General features: G+C 43.6%; 1 protein-coding gene across 3 annotated transcripts in view; it reads right to left on the reverse strand.

Moving 5' to 3' along the window:
- The window catches only part of plcg2 (phospholipase C, gamma 2), a 262,650-nt gene that overhangs the window by 153,483 nt on the left and 89,057 nt on the right, over positions 1–20,110 (reverse strand). The window lies entirely within an intron of this gene.

Genomic DNA, 20,110 nt, shown 5'->3' on the forward strand with positions numbered 1-20,110 from the left:
TAATCGACCTGACACTAAGGGACAATTTATTATGGCCAATCCACCTGACCTGCATATCTTCGGACTGTGGGTGGAAACCGAAGCACCCAAAGGAAACCCACGCAGACACGGGGAGAATGTGCAAACTCCACACAGACAGTGGCCCAAAGCCGGAATTGAACCCGGGTCCCTGGCGCTGTGAGGCAGCGGTGCTAACGACTGTGCCGCGTCATGTCATTATCACATCTATTATATAATTATTCTCTTTCCTCCCTCCCCATTTTCCCTGTCTTTCTACTTGCTTAAACCATTGAAAGGTCAATGATCTGAAATGCTAAATCTGTTTCGCACTTCACAGCTTCTGCCTGACCTTCTGAGTATTTCCTGTATCCGCAGTATTTTGCTTCATATTTTTTATTTGGTGTTCATCTATGTTCATTAAGAAATGGTTTGTGATTTACACAGAAGTCCTCTTCAGCTGACAATGAACAGACAGTGATCATATGAACATACATACAAACTAGTAGCAGGAGTAGGCCTCTGTAGCCCCTCGAGCCTGCTCTGCCATTCACTAAGATCATGGCTGATTTGATTGTAATCTTGATATCATATTCATAGAATCATAGAATCCCTACAGTGCAGAAGGAGGCCATTCTGCCCATTGAGTCTGCACTGACTCTCCAACAGAGAAACATACCCAGGCCCACCCCCCTGCCCTATTCCAGTAACCCCACATTTTTACCCCGCTAATCCACTAAACAACACATCTTAGGACACTAGGGGGCAATTCAGCATGGCCAATGCATCTAATCTGCATATATTTGGACTATGGGAAGAAACCAGAGCACCCGGAAAAGCCCATGCAGACACGAGGAGAATGTGCAAACTCCGGCACAGCCAGTCGTCCAAGGCCACAATCGAACCTGGTGCTGTGAGGCAGTAGTCCTAACCACTGTGCCACCATGCCAGCCCCTGATTCCCACATACCCCTGATAACCTATCACCCCCTTGCTAATCAGGAATCACCTCTGTGTTAAAAGTATTTAAATATTCTACTTCTACTGCCTTTTGAGGAATGAGTTCCAAAGGCACACAACCTTCAAGAGAAAATAAATCTTCTCAACTGTGTGCTAAATAGGAAACCCCTTACTTTTAAACAGTGACACCTAGTTCTAGATTCTGCCGCATGAGGAAACATCCTCTCCACATCCACCCTGTTAATACACCATAGGATCTTACATGTGTCAAGCAAATCGCCTCTTACTCTTCTAAACTTCAGTGAATACAAGCCTAGCCTGTCCGGTTTTCCCTCATAAGACAACAGAGCTATTCTAGATATTGAGGTTGGCATGGTGGCACTGCTGCCTCACAGCATCACAGACGCAGGTTCAATTCCCGGCTTGGGTCACTGTCTGTGTGGAGTTTTCACCTCCCCATTTCTGCGTGGGCTTCCTCTGGATGCTTCGGTTTCCTCCCACACTCCAAAGATGTGTGGGTTAGGTGGATTGGCGATGGTAAATTGCCCCTTCGTGTCAAGGGGATTAGCAGGTAAATATGTGGGGTTAGGGGGATAGGGCCTGGGTGGGATTGTTGTCAGTATAGGCTCGATGGGCCGAATGCCCTCCTTCTGCACAGTAGGGATTCTTTGATTATTCCAGTAAACCTTCTTTGAACTGCTTCCAATGCACTTACATCTTTCCTTAAACAAGGAGACCAATACTGTACACAATACTCCAGATGTAGTCTCACCAAAGTACTGGATAACTGATGCATAACCTCCTTACTTTTGCATTTAATTCCCCTCACATAAATGAAAACATTCTATTAGCTTTCCTAATGACTTGCTCAGATTATCAGATTAGGCTACGGTTGTCTTCAAATGCAACTCCCAGAAGATGAATGAACCAAACAGTAACGCAACCTCTACTTCTGCTGTTTCACATTTGCTGACATTCGCAATTAAAATTACAAGCCACCAGTGAACAGCAGAGCTCCAGCTTTCAACCAAGTGGAGGTTTCTGTTGTGCATGTTACCGATCACCATGAAAACTTCAACCAAATTTTCCTACAGAGCAGGCAATGTTGGAAACCAACATTGCAAATGTGCAACTCAAAATATAGCAGCAAAGGACGCGTGGGGGGGAGGGGACTTTCAATCAAAAAGCCAACAGCTAATATTCATTCAATCGTGTATATGCATCGAAGAACTCCAACCTCTCTTCATACCGTGATCAAAATCTACCTTCGAATATTCCAGAAAGAAAATGCATTTTTTTCCTCTCCATAATCGTTCTGTGGTTTACGGCCCCAGCTCAGGAGCACAATTATAATAAATGTGCAGCTGGCTTGAATTGGCTTAGCTCTTAAACTGAATAAACCAAACCAATTCATGGCTGCTGACTGCTAATTGGAATCAGGCCCAGGATCAAAAAACATAGAATTCCTCTGAAATTACGTCTGCGTTGTCTTTAGTTGTTGCAGTAAAACTTGACTATTTTGCCTATGTACTTCTTTCTTAGTGGAGAAAACTGGCATTATGTCACACAAAGGAACTCTAGAGTTCTCCTTCAAAAGGCTCACCTTATTGGTTCCTATTTCCAAACAATCGTCTCAGGCCAACTCTCATTTCCTTCGACCTGGGTTGTTCAAACATTTTAGTTTATTTATTAGTGTCACAAGTAGGCTTACATTAACACTGCAATGAAGTTACTGTGAAAATCCCCGAGTCGCCACACTCCAGCGCCTGTTCGGGTACACTGAGGGAGAATTTAGCATGGCCAATGCACCTAACCAGCATGTCTTTCAGACTGTGGGAGGAAACCGGAGCACCCGGAGGAAGCCCACGCAGACACAAGAAGAATGTGTAGACTCCGCACAGACAGTGACCTGAGCCGGGAATTGAACCCGGTTTCCTGGCGCTGTGAGGCAGCAGTGTTAACCACTGTGCCACCATGCCGCCACGCTGCCACATGTGTGAAATGCTGCCCCTGAATGACAGCAACCCAGTTTTCAAAGTCCAGGCAATTCATCTGGCAGATAGATTCTATGGATTAATTAGCCCAACCTATAACCCAGAGCTTTGGGCAACAAGTGCATACATTAAGAATCCAGGCATTTAGATTAACACTTCCTGCATGATATTCAACCCATTAAATTATGACCATTGTGCATTAAACGTAACAAAAGCCTTTGATTTTAAATCTCTCTTCTGAGCACCATCACAAAAAGGCAAGAAAAGGGATGAGGTGAGGGGGTTAAGATTCTGAAAATTAAAATCCTGCCTTCAACACATCACATTTCCGCTGCCACAATAGTAACTTTGGTAATTCAGTGCCTGGGTAAAGCTCCCATGAGAAGCAGGCAAGGACCTAATTAGGATGTAAAACTGATGATTCGATGAGACCATTGGCACCACGATATAATATTAGTGGCAAGTCGGGGCGCCAAGCAGCAGAAACATGGTAAGAGGAGCTGACTGGCCAGAAGAGACCAAATAAGTTCCAGAAGAGTAGTCCTCTTTGAACTCTTTGTGAAACGGGAGTGCAACCCCACAGACCATGAAAGGAGCCCATGGGCCTCCAACTAGTTTACATAGAAATGTAGAAAATAGAAGCAGGAGTAAGTCATTCAGCCCTTCGAGCCTGTTCCTCTATTCATTTTGATCATGGCTGATCATCAAATTCAATATCCTGGTCCTGCCTTCCCACCATATCCCTTGATCCTTTAGCCCCAAGAGCTATATCTAATTCCTTCTTGAAATCACGCATGGCCTCAATTACTTTCTGTGGTAGTGAATTCCACACATTCAGCACTCTCTGGGTGAAGAAATTTCTCCTCACCTCAGTCCTAAAAGGTTTACCCCTCATCCATTAATGTACTGCATGGGATTCCCAACCTTCTCTGATAACACACGGTGATTGCATTGGACCCCCCTCCTTCCCGTGCAACAAAATCCCTCCTGCCACCCACTGGTCAGGTTATGAATCTGGCCGGCACAAAAAGCAATGTTCTGCAGATGCTGAAATAACAACAGCAAGTGCTGGAAATACTCAGCAGGTCAGGCAGCATCTGAGGAGAGAGAAGCAGAGTTAACATTTCAGATTGACAACCTTCTGGAGAAAGTTTTTTTTTAACTTCATCCTTAAAGCCAATGCTCAGAGTGGAGCGGGCAAACCCAAATCCATTCCTTGCTTGCTCCAAAAAACAAATTCAAGCTCTAATTGAATCCAATTCATGGTCCCCACAAGAGAGACAAACAAGATCCAAGCTGACAAGATGAGACACTGCACCCCAACTTAGGCTTGCTCTTAGCCAAAAGGCTGAGATCGTTGACCTGAAGTGCCAGCTTTGTTTGTCTCTAGATGTTGCTTGATTGACTCTGGCAGGTTGTTCTCAGGGAGGTTATAGTTGACGATCATAACAATAGAGTCTCCATGTTCCTGAGATGAGTGGATTTGCATCCCAGGGACAAGAGGGTGTTCACGCTTCCTGCATGTACCCCACCCAACATCTCTATCTTTATGCAAAATCTTTTTTTTTACAATGTAAATAGGCAGGCACTGAATGCAGTGAAACTTCCTGCCTCCTCAAAGATTTACTGCTGACAACAATAGCATTGCCCTCGACAGTATTCTAACAAACATTAGTGTTATATAAATTGAATTAATGAACCCGCCGCAGAGATAACACTAAGGCATGACCAAAGCAGGTCAATGCATTCAAAAATGATCATAAATGATTCTGTATTTTTAAAATTTGTTATGGGAACTCATAACCTGGCATATTGGTTATTTCCCCTAACATCGGCCTACATTGCTATTTTGGTATTTCTATCAGCAAATTGCATGCTCACTGAGTCATATACAAATGCCACTTCAAGGCAGGATGATTCAAGGCGAATTAATAAGTGTTGTGAATTACTGCCATTAAGAGTGATGTTCTGTCCACCCGGGAGAAAGCAACCATTCTTTGCACCAAGAGTGGTTTTCTTTAATGGGTACAAACATGGAATGTGAATGTTGCCATGTGTCTTTGAATTCTAATTTTGATTGACAACTTAGTTTAATTGTGAAGTTTATCTTCCAATTTCCTTTTTGATCAGTTCAGATGTCAAAGCTATTACTGTCGGCTGGTATCTAGACTCTTCAGGGAATTTTTGCATCGCCCGGCATTTGGTGAATTGTGACCAGCGTAACATACGGCAAAATGTTCACAAACTTTGCATCACAGGCGTAAGTCCAAACTAGGAGCCTTACCAAGGAAATTTATGAACATTTCAGCAAGTTTTATTGTGGATTAGGACTGTAGGGATGAAATTGGTCTTAAACTGTGGCTTGAAGCAGGGGAATTGACAGCTTGTTTTACACCCTGCCAATTTCTTTTTCATTGAAGTAATTTGATTGACAATACGTTAGAATTTATTTTATTCTGAGAACCAATTTCACCCCCGAAAGCTGAAGTCAAGATTGCTTTGTTGTTGGTAATATCTTCAAAAACACGCTGTAATTGCCTGATCTCATCAATAAAGCTGAGGTTGAACGGACTTACTGCAACAATAACAGCTTTGATTTGCATAGCACCTTTAATGCAGTATATCCCAAGCACTTCACAAGAATGATTATCAGACAAAATTTGATAGTGAACCACCACGGTGACACAGTGGTTAGCACTGCTGTCTCACTGCTCCAGCGACCTGGGTTCGATTTCCAGCTATCCGTGTGGAGTTTACACATTCTCCCTGTGTCTTGTGTGGGTTTCCTCCGCGTGCTCCGGTTTCCTTCCACAGTCCAAAGATGTGTGGGTTAGGTTGATTGGCCATGCTAAATTGTCCCTTAGTATCCATGGATGCGTAGGTTAGAGGGATTAGCTGGGCACATATGTAGGGTTGCGGGGATAGGGCCTGGGTGGGATTGTTGTCAGTACAGACTCGATGGGCTGACTGGCCTCCTTCTACACTGTAGGGTTTCTATGAAAGAGGTATTAGGACAAGTGAACTTCACTTGCCTTCCTGTCTCCTTATATGGATGAGTCAACTTTTATTTCATAATCATTGTATATAGCATCAAGAAGATCAATTGAAACAATTTTAAAATATGATACTACTGGAATTGAAGTCACATAGCAACATTTTCCCACATGGCCTACGTATCGAATTCAATATAACAGTGTTCTGTTATAATATGCATTTTAAGGGACAGCAGCAAGCCATCACTAGAAGTGTGTCATGTGATCCGGTCTTCGTTTCACTCTGGTCTTAGAGCAGAACACACAACATACTGCTCTGTCGCTGATGTCTTCAAGTTTTCTACCTTTGTATAGCTACTCTCATCTGCCTAGTCTAAATGAACCCGCAATCTTCACTCAATTCCTTATGAGTGATTGGTGGCTTGAGATTATTATAAAAACACAACATGCTCCAAACCTAATTGTACAGTTTTCCACCATTCAGTTATTCTTATGGTTTCCACCAGGGGTAATCTACTCTTCATTAAAAAGAATTAGTTCGACATTTACACAAAATGAATGAAAATTTGAATTAATTGTCACACCGAGGCTCTTCAATCATGGAAACCAAATAAGGAATAAATGAGGAATTAGTGGTACTGAAGCATGTTTTTGTAAGAGGATTTTGCTGCACTGATACAACAAAATATTTGTAAACACTTCTTGGGGGAGATGATGTCTCTTTAAAAAAAAATTCAAATCAAATGGGAATAATGAATAAGAGGATGGATATCCATGATTATTTCATAAAAATGGCAATATAAATCCATGTAAGCATTAACAATGAATTGTAGATATCATAAAACTACTTCTCAGAGTCTTGTATGGGCAGTGATGAGTATGCTGTCAAGAGATTTTCCAAGCAGCCTCAGCTCATTGGAAACAACTTTGGTTTGATGTGTTGTCACCCATGGTAAGAAGTCTCACAACACCAGGTTAAAGTCCAACAGGTTTATTTGGTAGCACAAGCCACAAGCTTTCGGAGCACTGCCCCTTCATCAGGTGAGTGGGAGTTGTGTTCACAAACAGGGCACAAAAAGACACAAACTCACTTTAAAAGATAATGGTTGGAATGCGAGTCTTTACAGGTAATCAAGTCTTAAAGGTGCAGACAATGTGAGTGGAGTCTGTCCAACCATTATCTTGTAAATTGAGTTTGTGTCTATATATGCCCTGTTTGCGAACACAACTCCCACTCACCTGGAGAAGGGGCAGTGCTCCGAAAGCTTGTGGCTTGTGCTACCAAATAAACCTGTTGGAATTTAACCTGGTGTTGTGAGACTTCTTACTGTGCTTACCCCAGTCCAACGCTGGCATCTCCACATCATTGTCATCCATGGTCAGTGATGTAATTTCTCCCATTGTTTCCTGACAGGACTGGCTTCTCAACTAATATTACCAGAGAGGCTGGACAAAGGTCAGTGCATCTCCAGGGAGGCTGAACAAGCCACCTAACATAGAGCCAGGCAAGAAGCTACCTGCTGGCATTTGGTCAGCTTGCCTTCTCTTTCTCGAATTGTAAGCAACATGTAAGCGGCTTGGGTAGAGCAAAAGAAGTGGAAAAGCAAAATATTTAAACTGAGAAATACACTGGAATTTTCCCATCCTGCCCACCACGGGGATTGTAGTGGGGGAGGTGGAGCGGGGGCGCGGAGGGGCACCGTGCAAAGATCCGTTGACCTAAAGCAGTGTTCAGTTATAATATGCATTTTAAAGGATAACAACAAGCCATCGCTTGATAAGTGTGTCATGTGATCCAGTCTCAGTTTTACACTGGTCTTTGAGCGGAACACATGGCACACTGCTCTGTCGCTGATGTCTTCAAGTTTTCTACCTTTGTATAGCTATTTTCATGTGCCTAGGCCAAACAAACTCATAATGTTTACTCAATACCTTGAGTGCGGCCGGAAAATTCTGTCCATAGAAAATGAGTTTTATTTGGCTCAATGTATGAAGCTGTCGTAGGTGTTTGCAAATTTCTACTGATTATCAGTATTATTAGCCCCTTTTCAATTCATTCAAATGCGTACTACAGTCCTCCATCTGTAAGGCAGTTTATGTTAAAGTCATGCCCATGATGTTAATAAGGTCGCATGTACAGTCAGGGCAACAAAACTTGTGATAAATTTTGTAACGCAATATTTTTTTACCCAAAGCAGTCTTGGATTTTCTTGGAAATCTGGTAACCCTACAACTAGCTTGGAGTAGGGTTGCCAATTGTGATTAAATGTATTCCTGGAGGTTTCATCACATGACGTGCCCACACAGTCGGCAAACACATCCATCATTGTGACATGCTGCCTCCCCATGTCAATTGAAAAGCAAAAAGACTCATTAACCAATTGGATGATCTTTGACTGTCAGCTTAACAGCAATTTTTCCCACCCATTTTCAATATTTTTATATCTGGTAAAGAAAAATGTTCAAAGAAAAAAAAATTTTTTTTAATGTCCTAAATAAAAGAAAAATACTTGCGGGAAACCTGAAATAAAAACAGAAAATGCTGGATAAACTCAGCAGATCTGGCAGCACCTGCAGCGAGAGAGACGCAGTTAACGATTCAAGTAGGTATGAGCCTTTTACATCGTTGTCAATCTCTCCTTAGCTCCGACCTATCACTGATTTTCCATTCTGGTTCACCCCTGTCTTTTTTTTATATTCATTCGTGGGACATGGGCGTCGCTGGCTGACCAGCATTTATTGCCCATCCCTAGTTGCCCTTGAGAAGGTGGTGGTGAGCTGCCTTCTTGAATCGCTGCAGTCTATGTGCTGTGGGTTGACCCACAATGCTGTTAGAGAGGGAATTCCAGGATTTTGACCCTGCGACTGCGAAGGAACGGCTGATATATTTCCAAGTCAGGATGGTGAGTGGCTTGGAGGGGAACTTGCAGGTGGTGGTGTTCCCATGTACCTGCTGCCCTTGTCCTTCTAGATAGAAGTGATCGTGGGTTTAGAAGGTGCTGTCTAAGGATCTTTGGTCTCCAGTTATATAATTCATCACATTTCTATCCCTTCTCTGTTCTGGAGAAGGGTCATATGGACTCGAAATGTTAGCCCTATTTCTCTCTCCATGGATGCTTCCAGAGCTGCCGAGTTTATCCAGCATTTTCTGTTTTTATTTTTTAATGTCCCGATGATTTTTCTCCCGGGCTGTGCACACCGGTGTCCTGGAGAGTGATCTTCAATTCCTGGAGACACCAGGCTAATCCTGGAGGATTAGCAACGTTAGCAATATATAATTCCTCCCAGCACTATGTGAATCCAACCGCATGACAGCACATTCCTTTCTGTACAACCCGCAGTACAGTTTTCAGTGATATGTGCCACCTGTCTCACTGTTGCACAATGTGTCTGGGGTGACATGCATCTTAAAAGTTGTACAATATTTACTGGGTCCCGAATAGTTGCCGCAATATTCATGAATCCTCTTCGGTGGATATTAATCATTTGCAAGTGGTTGTTGCTATAACATTGTTCTATTCCCCGCAAATATGGCCAAAATAAAACAAAAATGAATTCCTAATACATAAATATGGAAATGTTAACTTGATTCAAGAGAAAGCACTTGTGCCTCTGAGTCAGAGGTCATGGGTTTAAGGTCCATTCCAGAGTCTGAGCACAAATTCTATTCTAACACTTCAGTGCAGTACAGTGAATGCACGCTGCATTGTCAAATGACAATTAAACCAAAGGCCCATTAGCAGCAAAGGTGCATGCAAAAGTACGAGTGCAACTGTGCAAAAACAGATCAGGAGAGTCCTCCTGTTGTTGTGGCTAACATTTATCCCCCAACCAAACAGATTAACAGATCATTTCCCTCATGCTGTTTGTAGGACTTCCTGTACACAAATTGCTGCAATTTTCTGCACAACAGTGACTGCACATCAAAAGTAAATAAATGCCTTTTAAGTGCTTTTGGAATACCATGATAAAAAGCTCTGTGTAATTGCAAATTATTACTTTCTTCAACCAATCCACTTCTAGAGTAGCAACAGTACAGCAGTACACCTTAGCATAAAACACGTCTATATATTGTCACCTATCTTCACAGTATAGAAACAGATTCTCCCCCATCAAATGAAGATTCTACAAAGTGTCAGTAGCAGTAGTTCGCCTAGCTTTTAAGTTTAAGTTTATTTATTAGTGTCACAAGTAGGCTTATAATACCACCGCTATGAAGTTACTGTGAAATTCCCCTAGTCGCCACACTCTGGCGTCTGTTCGGGTACACTGAGGGAGAATTTAGCATGACTAATACACCGAACCAGCATGTCTTTCGGACTGTGGGAGGTAACTGGAGCACCCGGAGGAAATCCACATAGACATGCTTATACCAAGAGCCTCTGCACATTTGCTTCATTAGTTGAATGAAAGGATGTGCTACTTCACAATAATAGAAGAATTTACACAATTTACACAGGGCAGCACATGCCATGCAAGCCGCCTTGTAGAGACCAAGTATGATGTCATATACCAGATACATTTATCATCAATCACCACATCATAATGTAAGGCGCTTGGGGAAAGAGCAATACTGGTTGTGAGGCTTAGTCACCTCTACAAGATGCTGAGTTGTAGATTAACATCACCCATTGCCCTTTCTCTCAGAAATCATTTACTTTTTACGTGACACTAACCACCTTCATAATTTGTTCTAGATATCAGACAAGAGCCATAGCATATTCAACCACTACAGGCCCAAGAGCTCCAAACCATCCACAAGTTTAACATATACTGGATAACAACTGTCTAGAAGGAAGAGTTCCATAGGCAGGAGAAGCATTGTGTAAACACCGGTAATATCCTCTGTTGTTCTTTGAAATTGTTAAGAAATACCGACAGCAAGTCCCATTTTATGATCATACAATTAAAAAATGATACAGCACTAAAATGGGCGGCACGGTGGCACAGTGCTGCTGTCTCACAGTGCAAGGGAACGGGTTCAACTCCGGCCTCAAGTAACTGCCTGTGTAGAGTTTGCACGTCCTTCCTGTGTCTGCATGGGTTTCCTACGGGTGTTCTGGTTTCCACCCACAGTCAAAAAATGTGTGGATTAGGTTGATTGGCCAGGCTAAATTGCCCCTTAGTGTCGGGGAGAACAGCAGAGTAAATATGTGGGGTTGCAGGGACAAGACCTGGGTGGATCATTGTCAGCGCAGGCTTGATGGGCCGAATGGCCTCTTTCTGCACTACAGGGATTCCATGATTCTAAAAGGAATTGTATCTAATTGTACCTAATCTGACTCTTTGAAAGAACTATGCAATTAGTTCTGCTTCAACGTTTTTCCCCCATAGCCTAACAAAAGTTTCCACTTCAATTATTTATCCCAGTTCCCTTTTGAAGGTTATTATTGAACCTGCTTCCATTACCCTTTCAGGCAGTGTATTCCAGATCATGACAACTCCCTGCATTAAAAGGAATTCTCATGTTGCCTCTGGTTCTATTGCCAATTGGGTCAAATCTGTATCCTTCTGCCACTGCTAACAGTCCCATCTTATGTCTATTGAATGCCCCTATCAAAACTCTCATTAGCCTTATCTGTTTGAAGGAAACCAACTCTAATTTCTCTAGTCTGCCACATAACTGAACACTTTCATCTCTGGTACCAGTCTAGTTAATCTTCCCTGCACCATGTCCAAGGCCTTGACAACCTTCCTAAAATGTGCAGTTGGAATTGGACCCAGTACTCTAGCTGAAGTCTATCTAATGTTTTATAAAGGTTTAGCATGCCATCCTTGTTTTTGTACTCTATTGGTGAAATCTTACCAAAAAATGGCAGAATGTTGGTTCCGGCATGAAAAACGGAATGTTTCCCGCCAACAGCGTGTGTTTTCAAGCCAAATCTTATGCCTCATTAGTAATAATGTTTATGCCCACGAGTTTCACGCCACTCCAGCGGCATGTACCCTCTGATTCACCTGCCCCGCAACACCGCAAGTGCTATAAGCACTGGGGGGCACCATATAAATGGCTCCCCAGCACTTGTTAATCTCAACAAGGGGATGATAGGCAAGAAGGCAGCACTGTGCTTTACGGTGGGGTCCCTCACCAGGATGCTGGATGGAGTGGAACAGAGGGGACGACACAGTCCACCCCCACTCCAGGAGACAGCCATCCAGCAGGGTCACCACCTCTACCTGGGTTGCAGTGGCAGCCTTGGTCAGTGCAAGCACATTCCAGAAGACGACAAGATGGCAGTGTTGGAAGAAGATGAATGATCTTCTTTGCTCAGTCAGGGTAAGTGAACGACCACCAATCTCCCACTGGACCCCCTCGCACACCCCACACCCCCAACCCTCTATCTCACTCAGCCACCTTGGTCTTTGCAACACCAGATTCCCCTCCCTCCCACAATCACCATGTGCCCCAAGTGGCTGCTATGCTCCTCACACTCCAACTTCCACCCAAGCCCCATGCCTGCCACACCTCATCACCATCTTAAATGGCAACACTTCCACCTACACTCTTCCTCTCTGCATCATTGCAGGACAAACTCAACCAGAACATGCGTCAGCAGATGCAGCCAGCTGGAGTCATGCCCGAGCTTTGACCCCTCACGCGTTCTGAGGAATGAGCCCTCAATCTGGCCGGGGAGGAGGAATAACGTGCTTGCGCTGTTGGTAAAGTGGGGGCAGCAGGGTAATGTGAGAATCCTCAACACACATTCCTCAAGTCTCAACTGAGTAATCAATGTTCCCTCCACATCCCCTGTCCTGCGCTAATGCCATGTCCCTTCTCTTGCAGGCCAGTCAATGGAACCGGCCGGATCATCCTTGTGCCCCCTGGATTCATTGGACTCCAGCAGTTCAGAGGGGGACTTCTTCAACCCCCCCATTGAAGAGGTGTCACAGCTGTCACCTACACCCGGCACTCGTACAGATACTCACACCTCAGTGGGGTCAATGAGTAGTCAGGCTTCTGGGTCACTTGCTGGTGAGCACCTCCACTGACAAGGGGCCAATAAAATCGGAACTCGGAAACTCGCCGGCACAAATTGCGCTCTCCAGATTTTGAGCATGGGCCACCATTCCCGTAGACAGAGAGTGCGGGCTTTCTTTATAAAACCAAAGGGTTTCGCAAACCTTTTTAACAAATTTCTCAACTCGTTCTACCACTTTCAAAGCAGTTTGTAAATACGCTCTAGGTTTTCTGTTCCTGCACCCCTTTAGAATTGTAGCATTTGGTTCATATTGCCCCTCCTTTCTCCACTTGCTCCCAAAACAAATCATATCACAGTTCTCTGCATTGAATGTCAAATACCAATTAGTGTTGTCCCAAATTATTGGTTCGGGTTTGAGGTGGTAATGATGGTAAAATTAGCAGTGGATCACAGAATCGTAGAATTGTGATGGTGCAAACGGAAGCCATTCGGCCCATCGTGACTGCGCTGGCTCTCTGAATGAGCAATATGACTGATTGGCATTCTACTGCCTTTTCCCTGTAACCCTGCACATTGTTTCCATTCAAATAATCATCTAATGCCTCAAGTGCACATGCTTCTGATGCACTTCCAAGCAGTGCATTCTGGACATGAACCACTTGTTGTTTGAAAAAGTTTTTTCTCACATTGCATTTGCTTCATTTGCAAATCACTTTAAATCTGTGCCCTCTCGTTCTCAATCCTTTTACAAGTGAGAACACTTTCTTCTTATTTACCCTGACCAGCCTGCTCACGATTTTGAACATCTCTATCAAATCTTAGCCTTTTCCTCCCCAAGGAAAACAGTCCCAATCTCTTGAACCTATCTTTATGCCTGATGCTTCTCATTCCTGGAATCATTCTTGTAAATCTCTTCTGCATTCTCTCCAATGCGTTCACATCCTTCCTGAGGTTTAGTGTCCAGAACTGTACACAATACTCCACCTGTGGTTTAACTAGTATCTTATACAGCATAACTTCCTTGCTCTTGTACTCCATGCTATTATTAATAAAGCCTAAGATATTTTATGCTTTATTAACTGATCTCTCCACCTGTCCTGCATCCTTTAATGACTTATGCACATGTACACCCAGGTCACTCTGCTCCAGTACCCCCTTTAGAGTTGTACCTCTTATTTTATATTGCCTTTCCATGTTCTTCCTTTCAAAATGAATCATCACACACTTCCCCATATTTAGCTTCATCTGCCACCTATCTGCCCACTCCACCAACTTATCTATGTCCTTTTGAAGTTCTATACTGTCCTCCTCACAGTTTACAATGCTTTCAAGTTTTGTCCCGATGTTTGCTGCCACTGCTGCACTGAAACTGATAGCAAATTCTGGGGTCCACACACGCATTTGGTATCGCAAAAATCCAGAAGTTGCTGTCAATAGTTCTAAGGTTCTCCAGTGGGTGCTGTTTTGAGGTTCCCCCTCCCCACCCCAACCCTCCCACGCCCCAATAGAATGAAACCAATGGAAAACCTATGAATTGACAAAGGGCTTCAATCTTACTTTATAATAACCCTTGAAAAAGTTATACCTTGTTGAATGAGATGGAACTGAGTTTTGAACAGTGTACTCACTTCATAATTACATAATGCACAGTCCCTGAAAAGTTAATTTTATATTTGCCAAATGTCAAATTTATCCATCATAGATAAAAAACGTTCGTCTATTTTTCAGGCACTTTTCAATTTGTTTATTTTTACTTGAGCTTCTATCTTAATCCAATTGTAATCATTTCTTTTGCTATCTGAAACTTTAAAATTAAAGTAAAGGGATTTGCTGCTTTTAACTTCCTGGCCTGCTGTCTATGAGGATACATCAATGTGATTGGCTTCTTACTCTGTTCGCCGACATCATTGTTGTTGGCACCATACTTGAACTGCTGCCAGGAAAGGAAACGTTTGCAGCAAAGAGACTGCTAGATCCTTTTGGGTGACTTTCTTCAAGGTCAGCAGTGAGTGCTGTTGCTTTGCCATTGACTGTAAAATCTAGGCCACTGGATGGTAGTTAACAAAGATATCCGTACCAAATTGCCAGCGTTGGGCAAACTTTTCCCAAATAAGTGGAGCCAGGAAGGATCTGACCTGGGAATTCCGCCTGCCAGTAGTGGGATGTAAATTAGGCACATTAATAGGCCATTTAAGAACAATTATCCAAGCCCAGCGGAATTTAGTGGTGGTTCAGAGATTTAATGGGACTTGCATGTCTCCCAAAGACCCTGTGGTTTCATAGGAAAGGTCCCTTGTCGTCAGACACTCAGTGCCCTATTGAGGGACCCGGCATCAGGAAGTGGAGGAAGAGATGAAAGCCAATCCCCTGCCTGTGCCTCCAACCCTCCCTCACCTGTGCCCTGAGATCTAGGCTGGGCAATGAAAAGCTGCCAGCCTCTGACTGGCTGGCAGCTCTCAAGGACAGGATTTCCGACCCACTGTGGGTTTGATTATGCGGAAGGCCTGACACAGGCCAGTTAAGTGTCAGAGGGCACTTAAATCGCACTGAACCTCCCCCATGGAAGTGATGTGGGACTCCCACCAGTTCTCCAACCGATGGAGTGGGAATGGAGAGAGGGGGAACTCCTATCACTGGCACTAAATCCCAGCCACTGTCTCTAAATGTTTCCCCATCACTGACATTATGTTGCCAGTAGTTGCCTGATGTATTCTTCTCTCCTTTCCTGAATAGGGATTTTTTACGATAGCAATCTTCCAGCAACTCTGACACCATCCACGTAGCTAAGGAAGATTAGAAGATTGCGGCCAGTGCTTCCTCAATTTCCCTTTTAATTCCCTTAGCAACCTAGGATGTATCCAATGGAGATCAGGTGACTTTTTTAGTTTTATCGCTGCCAAATTTTTAATCATCTTCATTGTATCTTTATCCTATCCAATTTCTCTATTACCTTTTCCTTTATTGTCCTTTGGCAGCATTCTCAAAATACTAATTTAGTGCCTCAGCCAAGTCCTCCACATAAGGGGAATTTTACAGTAACTTCACTGCAGTGTTAATGTAAGCCTTACTTGTGACTACTAAATAAACTTTAAAAAAGATGGTCTCCTTTTTTCGTCTTTACTATTTGTGTTCATAAATATTTTCAGATTGCTTTTACATTCCCTCTAACTTATTTTCATATTCCCTCTTTGCCCATTTAATTTCCTTTCTTTGCTCCCCCCTTACTTTTTGTTTTCAGTTTGGTTCTGTACTGAATTATAAACCCAACCCAAGTCATAAGTTTAAGTTTTCTTTTCCATTTTAATCTGTACATCTTTAGTCATCCAGTGAGTTCTAGCTTTGGATGCCCTTCTTTTGCCCCTCATGGGAACATGTCTATACCAAACCCAAACCATCTCCTCTATGAAGGTTCGCTTACTGTTTCCCCACCGATCTATGATTCCAATTGCCCTGGGCCAGATCACCTTTTCCAACGCACTGAAATCAGCCCTCCCCCAGCTGAGTATTTTCAGATTAGAGTTTTCCTTCTCCTTTTTCATAACTGCTCCAAATTTAACAATATTATGATCTCTATTCCCTGAATACTCTCCCACTGCAACATGTTCCACTTGCCCCATTTCATTTCCTTGAACTGGATCTTACTTCCTTCTCCCTTAAGCTAGAAACATGCTGATCACGTAAACATCTCCGGAATATCTCCCATTCTTTGTTCTACACACTGTTATTTTCCATCTACATTAGGACAACCCACTATCACTATCCATCTGCCAGGGCCACTCACCCCTGCCCTCATTTGGAGCAGTTATGGTTCAAACATGGACAAAAGAGCTGAAACTGAAGAGAGAAGGAGGGAATGACTGCCCTTAACAACAAACCATCATTTGACCAAGTGTGGCATCAAGGAGTCCTGGCAAAATTGAAATTGATGCAAGTCCACCAGTTGAAGTCATACCTAGCAGAAAGGATGATGCTTGTGGTCGTTGGAAGCCACCCATTTCAGTCCCAGGACACTGCTACAGAAATTCTTCAAGATATTCCTCAGGACCTCCCTGTGCCTGCGTGAGTTTCCTCCAGGGGCTCCGGTTTCCTCCCACAGTCCAAAGATGTGCGAGTTAGGTTGATTGGCCATGCTAAATTGCCTCTTAGTGTCAGCGGGACTAGCAGGGTAACTAATTTGGGTTTCGGGGATAGGGCCTGGGTGGGATGGTTGTTGGTGCAGGCTCGATGGGCCAAATGGCCTCCTTCTGCACTGTAGGGATTCTATGAATCTATTATTTTTCAATGATAGTGTCCGAGATCCAACTATCTTCAACTGCTTCATCAATGACTTTCTTGCCATCCTAAGTTCAGAAGTGAGGATGTTTGCTCTTGATTATACAATGTTTAGCACCATTTGTGACTCCTCAGAATCTGAAGCAATCTATGTCCATATGCAGCAAGACCTGGACAATATCCAGGCTTGGGTTGATAAGTAGCAAGTAACATTTGTGCCACATATGTGCCAGGAAATAACTAACTCCAACAAAAGAGATTCTTACTAACTCCCCTTAACATCCAATAGCCTTACCATCAGTGAATCTGCCACTATCAACATCCTGGGGGTTACCATTGACAAGAAACTGAACTCGACTAGGTATATAAATCATGAGGCGACAAGAGCAGGTCAGAGACTGGGAATTCTGTGGCTAGTAATTCACCTACTGACTCCCAAAGCCTGTCCACCATCTACAGAGCACAAGTTAGGAGTGTAATGGAATGCTCTCCACTTGCCTGGATGAATGCAGCCGAACGACACTCAAGGAGTTCAACATTATCCAGGACAAGGCAGCCCACAAAATCGGCACCTCATGTACCAACTTAAACATTCCAAGAACAAAGAAAATTACAGCACAGGAACAGACCCTTCTGCCCTCCAAGCCAGCACCAACCATGCTGCCCGACTGAACTAACACCCCCTACCCTTCCGGGGACCATATCCCTCTATTCCCATCCTATTCATGTATTTGTCCAGATGCCCCTTAAAAGTCACTATCGTATCTGCTTCCACCACTTCCCCCATTCATGCACACTGGCAGTAGTGCGTGCCATACACAAGGTACAACTCACCAAGACTCTTTCACCAGCAACTTCCAAATGACCTCTCCAGCTTCGAAGGACAAAGGCAGCAGATACATTGGAACACCCTCACCTCAAACTCCCTTCCAAGCCACAAATCATCCTGACTTGGAAATATATCGCCGTTCCTTCACTGTCACTGAGTCAAAGTCCAGGAACTCCTGGAACTCTCTTCCAAACAGGACTGTAGATGTACCTACATCACATAGACTATAGCAGTTCAGGAAGGCAGCTCACCACCAACTTCTCAAGGACAGTTAGGGGTGGGGAACAAATGCTGGCCTTGCCAATGATGCCCACATCCCCTGAAGGAAAAGATATGGTCAAATCTTTCAGCTGTTCACACCCTGCCTCTGCTGCAAGGGAGGACACAGAATTTGGCAATCAGCCAAATCTCTGTTCATTGCAGCAGGACCAGAGAATCCCATTGGCCTGAACGACCAGAAAATTCAGTCTATATATTCTACAATTTGCATATAAATTTGCTCCTGCATTTCGCTCACACTATTTTCTAACTTAAAGTATCCTCACAGCAGCATAAGATCTCCTCTTTGTACTGCACATAGGAGCAAAAAAATGAAAGAGGTTAATGCATGACTAAGGAAATGCTGCAAGACGGAGGGCTTCAAATCCTGGGGCCAGTTCTGGGGTAGAAAAGAACTGGCCAAAATTGATTACTTGCAGCAGGCAATAGGAATAATTCAGAGTTTATTCCCTTTGAGGTTCTGCTCTTTTAACTTCCTCCCTAGTTCTTGAAACTCTCCAATTTATGTCATTGGTTCCAACACAGTCCACGATTCCTGGCGGTTCCCCTTATAGAATGCCCTGCAGTCGGTCAATGATATCCTTTGCTCTGGCTCTTGACCACTGCATTCCTACATGTTGCCTGTGCAACATTGTGTCTTTGTTCTGCATACACTCTGGACTGCACTTCCCCTGGGGTGCTGTCATCGTCATTGGCAATTAGCACTGAAAGTCGGTTTGAAAATGCCATACGTTTGATGTATGTCTGCACTATCTACCTCCTCCTACCCTGGCAGCTAGCCTCCCACTTACTTCCCTCCTGAACCCTCCGTGGCTGAGGGGTGACCACTCCCTGGAATATAGAATCTAGGAAATTCTCAGTCTCCCGTACACCCTGTGGTGACTTGTGCTGCATCTCATGGTTACACTTCTTATGCACATAGGACATCCTGAAGTTTCCACATGGCACAGGCACTGCAGGCAATGGGTCTCAACTGTCCCATCATTTTGCTTAAAAGTTCACCTATTCACATTTTCTGTATAAATGTATGAGATGTCTATGCACGATTTTCATTTAGTACCCCCTTACTCCTTTTCATTATTTATATAAACCAAATGTTTATGTCTTTCAAATCCATTTAATGTTAGTATCATAGAATCACTACAGTGCAGAAGAGGCCATTCAGCCCATTGAGTCTGCACCAACTCTCTGACAGAGTATCTTACCCAGGCCCTCTCCCCCACCCTATTCTTGTAATCCCACACATATACTGTAGCATAACCTACACATCTTGTGTTACTAAGGAGCAAGTTAGCAGGATCACTCAACCTAACCTGCACACCTTTGGACTGTAAGAGGAAACTGGAGCACCCGAAGGAAACCCACGCTGACACAGGGAGATGACAAAGGGTCACCTGGACTCGAAACGTCAGCTCTTTTCTCTCCTTACAGACGTTGCCCGACCTGCTGAGATTTTCCAGCATTTTCTCTTTTGAACCCGGGTCCCTGGCGCTGTGAGGCACCAGGGCTAACCACTGTGCCACCCATCCTATACTTAATTTCAACATACCCCCTATAATTTCTTATTTACTGATTTTCCCCTTGCATCCAAGGAGTACTGGCAGGAAAAGATTGAGAAAACAGATGACCTGGTTCAACTAATAGGGAAGGATGATGAGGAGGGAGTGGAAGGTGCCCACCTCAAGGTTTTTCCTGCCCCTTTACCCCACAATTCCTCCTTATTCCAATGTCCTGATGACAAGACCCAGCCCTGGGTACACAGTTTAAAGATTTTTTTTTAAAGTTGCAAATGAAGTTTTATTATTTTTGAAAAAGTTGTGAAGTAACCATGATGGTCCAATGGTCAGGATGCAGTAAGGAATGTAAT

Source organism: Mustelus asterias, chromosome 4 (assembly GCF_964213995.1).
Source record: "Mustelus asterias chromosome 4, sMusAst1.hap1.1, whole genome shotgun sequence".
In the NCBI taxonomy this organism is placed as follows: domain Eukaryota; kingdom Metazoa; phylum Chordata; class Chondrichthyes; order Carcharhiniformes; family Triakidae; genus Mustelus; species Mustelus asterias.